Raw genomic sequence first — 5,764 nt, forward strand, 5'->3', positions numbered from 1 at the left:
GTCTCCTCATCAGGGAGCAGCGTCCCACCGAGACCCAGCTATTATTCTCTTGTCTGTCTTTCCTTAATCCTTTCACCTCCCGACTCGGGATCACCCTTGGTCGTGCTGGCGTGGCACACTGGGGATCGACAAACTGCGGCCCACATGTCAAATCCGGCCCACTGCCCAGTTTTGTAAATAAGCTTTTATTGGATCAGAGCGTTTCACCTGAGACCACGGTGGCCCAGGTAGTGAACCAGGTAGAGCTGTGTCTGTAAGAATGGAAGGTCTATATAAAGGGAAACTGAGTCAGACAACAGCTCACATCCAACCAGCCCCAGAGGCCCCCTGGATGTTCTCTGGCTGTACTCCCTGGCCTCTGTCCCAGTGCCCTTCCATGACCCCACTGCCCCTGGCAGCTGAGCCTCATCCTTCACATCATTCTGGCAAACCCGCTCTTGACGCTGAAACTCTCCTGGAACCCCAGCTTCCTGCCATCAGCTCAGAGTGGGAAGTTCAGGAGAGTTGGTTGGTGATACTGACTTTTTTCAGTGATTGTAATAAAAGCCAGTTTCAATCTCTTTTTCGAAACCATACTTTAATTTGTTCAAAAAAAACCTGCACTATGTAAGAGATATAATAATCTTTGAAGAACTTAAAACTCATCTTTCTCACGGCCCTCCATCTCTGTAGTAAGCTTATGGGAGAAGTAAAGAAGCAAATCAGGCTCCACTTAGTTCTTGTCAAAGAAGAGAACTAGCTAAGGGGACACTAGAGCTGGAACGAGCCGGGGGCTCTTCTGAAAGAGACGATCTCAGAACACTTGTAAATAGATATTCTCCAGGAACCTTATATAGGAACAGGCAACGTGCACAACATATTGCTTTTGCTTTTGCTTTTTCTTCTGGGTTTTGTTCCTTGGGAAACCCAAACCTGTTGATGTAGATGAGGAAATGTGTCCTGAACAACCTCGACACCAGCCTCGCAGCCTGGACCATCAGCAGTCTGAAATGCAGGGCTGCTATGAGCTCTCATTGGGTTTTCACTATAAGATATTCAGGTGAATCACAAAAGAGCATTTTAATCACAATCTCTATGCAACACATTGGTAAGAAGGACAAAGGCACCAAAATGACATCTTCAACTTCTATTTACTTTACAAAGCGGCTACAAAGTAATTATACATTCTGCTGCTTAACATTAAATTCCAACTTAAAAAAAAATAAGATCAGCTTCTATAATATGATGACCTGCTGATTTCTTGTCCTACTCACTGAGTGATGATTTATATGGTATGAAGGTCGGTGGATGAATTCAGGGCCTCCTGGTGGTAATGTATCTTAATTGCAGAGCAGTGTTTTGAAAACATGTTATGCTTTGAATGATGAAACATGAGGAGATAAAAACACCATGATTTAACAACACAAACCTGGCATCTGCGGCGAGAGAGCTGTGCCCAGGGTAGGCTGCTGAGTAAGGAGAGCCAGGGAGGGAAGCGCCCAGATGCCCCACCTGTACCAGGCAAGGCCAACCACCAGCTGCCTGCAGGCAAACAAGCCAAAAGGGTTCCAAGAGGTCATCCTCACCTAACTTTCTGGAATTTAACTTTTAGCTGATAAGACCAAAAAGCCAAAATTATCCACCATCAACCAAGGTAATAAGTATGAAGAAAACAGGCATGGGGCTGCTTTCTTTCGTTTTCCAAAACAATTCCATTTAAAGTTTTAAGAGAGAGGTGAAACAGAACAAAACAGTAGATGATAAAAACGAGGCAAACACGACATTAGAAATTGAAGCGAGACTGCCACTGCCTTCGGACGTCAAGAGGGTCGCTGGCCTACTTTGAGGAGTGCTGTCACGCATCGTGAAGTTAAGTGGCTCTCACAAGGATCGGAACATAGGGGCTCTGAAATCGGCCAGCAGCACTAAACCTGGAGTTTAAGAAAGAATGAGGAGCTGTGACCAGATTTAAAAGAATTTGGATCATTGAGGTAATTGGGCTGGCAGATGGCAAATGCAGTTCATTCTGGAAGACTATGAAATAATTAGTCCTGTGAAGAGAAGCTAATCTAGTAACAATGGTCTTCTGTTTATGTAGCATTCGTTTTTACCAAGTACCTTTCACCAAGAAGTTCCCATAATGCCCCTGTGATGGTCCTCCACAGTTATGCTAAGATGTTTGCCACATGGAAGGAGCCCTCCTGGGGGAGAGTGTAAGCCACATGCCGGGGGCCCAGAGGAGAAGAGGGCAGTGCTCAAAGGAGAAGTGGTGATTCCCCAAGTGGAAATATTGTTTGGATGGGCACTTGGGAGAACTAGGACAGCAAACTAGAATGTTTGCCCGATTTTGAGTGACGACTCATGAATGCTTCAAGTGAAATTATATATATACTAGAGGCCTGGTGCATGAATTCGTGCACAGGTGGGGTCTGGCCACCCTCTCCCCATGGGGCTTGATCAGGCGGGCCAGCGGCGGTGGGGAGGGGACATGGGAGGTTGGCTGACTGGCCCTGCTGCTGATCGGGGAGGTGGGGATCGGGGGCAGGACCAGCTGGGGGGAGGAGCCTTGGGCAGTTCGCATCATAGCAACTGGTCATTCCGGCATTCTGGTCACTTGGCTTTTATACATATAGATATTTCAAGCTTTTTCTAGTTCTCACCACAGAATGCCCATGAATGAAATCAGGTGGCACACGACTGCAAACCACAGGCAGCTAATAAGTGGGGGCACTTGCCTCTCTCCTCAACAGCTGCATGTCAGCCCATCCAGCAGGGCAGTTCTCCTAGTCACAGGGCTCCCATGATGCATTAGTTTCTCATGGGTCTCGCATTGATGGTTGTTTTACCAAACACAGCTGTGAAAACTACTGTGGAAAGTATACTCCCAACACCTGCCTATCTTTATCTACTTCCAGGGACCTAAAAAGCTTTCTTAGCATCAATTTTGCTCCCGGAAAGCCTCAGAGTGTGTTACTCAGGGAGCCCTCCATGGAGAGGAATCCCAAACCAGTGGCATCTGGTAAAAATCCGCACCATGGTTGTCACAGGTATCTTGGAGTAGTTTGCTGCCCCTCCATAGATCCTCGTACAGACGGCAGTGTTGCAGTGGTTTCTGCTGCAACAAGAAGCTAATAAGTGGGGGCACTTGCCTCTCTCCTCACCTGATGCTGGAGGATAGGTCCCGTAGCTCGGTCCACTAGCATCCTCTCACTGTTCTTGGTACCAGATGATGCCAGCAAGTAAACGTCGCTAAGTGCTGCTTTTAGGGAGAAAATAAAATGCACATGTTAGATCTCAGTGTGATTTAAGCAAAGTGCTGAGTTTAGTATTTTTTAAATAGACTCACCATAGGCACTGTAAGGGAAAAAGTGTTAGAATCATCTGTGAATCTAAATGTTTTCTAATTATGATGTTGACTGTAGTTTTCATCTGCTGGTTTTGCTAAGCCTCCAGACACTAAAAAAGAATGTGCCCATTAGCAGGTATGACCCCCCCTAGCTGTCTCCACTGCTGGCAGAGGGGGACTAAGGAGTGTGGATTCTTTTAAGACATTATTTAAGGTTCTCCTCAACTGTCCACACCACACATTGATTTTCTGTCACGGCTCTATGTCTGGGGGGCTGGAACTCTTCATTGATCCACAGAGAGCATTTTTAGTGCATCAAAGAGGTGCAGGAGGTGAGACTCATGGGGAAAGATGGAAACCACGCTTTTAGGGCTGGACATGGCTCAGCAGTGCAAAAGTCACATCAAATATTAAACTCAGCTTGAGGGTTGTTTTTTTTTCATGTTCTGAAATCTGTTGGCATATGCGACTCAATGGGACACAAAAAAGGGAAGGATTATTACCTGTTGTAATGGAAAAATTCTCCCTGATGGAAGGGAAGCAAGCTGTAGGACCCGATAAACCAAAGCCTGCATTTATCTGCTCGTGGAGGACTTCAGTTGTAAATCACAAGTGTCTAGGCTTCTGCGTTCAATCAGTCAAAAATGTAATATTAATAGGTCAAGGTCATGAGTCAATTCAAGGACAAGCTGGTTAGCTTTGCTCCATTGTCAAGAGCTATTCCAGGAACCCTGGTGATGGAATGAATCCATGCTGTTATCAGAAACAAGGGGTGGCTGACTTCAGGGAGTCTCTTACAGCAAAGGGCAAAACCATGCCCGAGACAGAGCTGCACAGCTCACAGGTCAGAGTGCCAACCACCCATGGAAATCCTATGTGTGCCAACAGCTCCCTATGTTAGTTTGCTTGAGCCACCATAACAAACAACCACAGACTGGATATCTTAAACAACAGAAAGTTATTGCTCACAGTTCTGCAGGCTGGAAGTTCAAGATCAGGGTGCCAGGTTGGAGTTGTCATCTCATGGAGTGTTCACTTAGCTTTTCCTTGGTGCATGCACATGGGAAGAGAAAGAGAAAAAGATCTCTTCCTCCACCAATCCTATCAGATTCGGACCCGACCCTTTGACCTCATTTAACTTTAATTATCTCCTAAAATCCCTATCTCTAAAGACAGTCACATTCAGGATTGGAGTTTCAACCTATGAATTGGGGTGTAGCAGTCCATGGCACTCACTTCCTCACACAGCCAGCCTTCTTTCACGTCCCTAAGCAGACATAGCCTTCACTTAAAATATAAAATAAAAAGAGGATATCTTTTCTTCTTTGGGTGAGACAGTTTAGACACCCTTTACCCAAACATTTTTCTGGTTACTAATAGAGTTGAACATATCAGTGAGTAATAAAAAGGTAATCCACTCATACCCAACTAGATTAACTACTCAACCCACAAAGGCTGTGAAGACAAAAAGCAAGGTCAAAGGAAGACAATCAGGAATCCGAAAAACGGAGTTTCCAACATGGTGACTTGCATAGTTCCTGGTACTAAATAGACCCCTGGCACTAAATGTTGAGTGAATGAATATTTTCCAATAATGGAAGGAGACTAATATGAATTAAAGTCAAAGTCTCATTCATAAATGCTTATTCAAGGCTAAAGTTGACCTAAAATGATTTCCCTTTTAAAATCAGGACTTCAGAATATAAATCTGTAGCACTTTAAGCACAGACATTTATATTTCTTATCAAAGGCATTCGATGGTTCTTATAAAATAATTCAGCTTAATATATATCCAGTTTAATTAAAATTTATAAGTGATTATGAACTACACCAAGTGTATCTTAATTAAATCTGAACATGGTTCACAGATGTTAAGGTCGACCCCAATTTTTAATAAAGGAAAAGAAAATACAATCATTAGAGACTTGGCTGAGCAATTTTAGTAATTTTAATCAGGTAAGAAGCAAGATGAATGAGAGGCCAAGACAGTCCCTTCTACTCAAGGTTGGAAAGTAAATGACCCACTAGCTAGAACATACAGAAAGTAGGGGTGACCTGTCCAGCAAACCACTGAAATGGAGATAGGAAATGAATGAACACTCCAGTCAGTCCAAGAAACCAGATAAGGATGGAGGTACCTACTCTGAGAGCTCACACCTCTTGGAAGGTCCCGGTCAGTTTGATTTCTGTTCAAACGAATCATAAATGGAGATGGAACAGTCTTAGCATGGCCGGTGCTGGAGACCAAGGTCCACATGAATAAGGTTACCAGGTAAAGTGCAGAGCACCTGGTGAAAGCAAAATTTCAGGTGAACAACGAATAATTCTGTTCTGTGTGTTCCTCCCATGCAATACACGTCTGTATATTTATTTTTCTAAATTTGGCAACCCTTTACACTCTACATGAACAGTCTCAGGCCTGCAACAAAAGGCTTGTCA

The 5,764-nt window shown here is 44.3% G+C and overlaps 1 long non-coding RNA gene across 1 annotated transcript; it reads right to left on the minus strand.

Annotated features, from left to right (window-relative positions):
• Positions 1–3,397: 3,397 nt before the first annotated feature.
• LOC106726884 lies at positions 3,398–5,507 on the minus strand. Its single transcript, XR_001363011.1, has 3 exons — positions 5,468–5,507; positions 4,295–4,371; positions 3,398–3,435 (listed from the first exon to the last, which is right to left on the minus strand). It is a non-coding gene; the product is annotated as an uncharacterized LOC106726884 (long non-coding RNA).
• Positions 5,508–5,764: the final 257 nt, after the last annotated feature.

Source organism: Myotis brandtii, unplaced genomic scaffold, assembly GCF_000412655.1.
Source record: "Myotis brandtii unplaced genomic scaffold, ASM41265v1 scaffold328, whole genome shotgun sequence".
In the NCBI taxonomy this organism is placed as follows: Eukaryota; Metazoa; Chordata; class Mammalia; order Chiroptera; family Vespertilionidae; genus Myotis; species Myotis brandtii.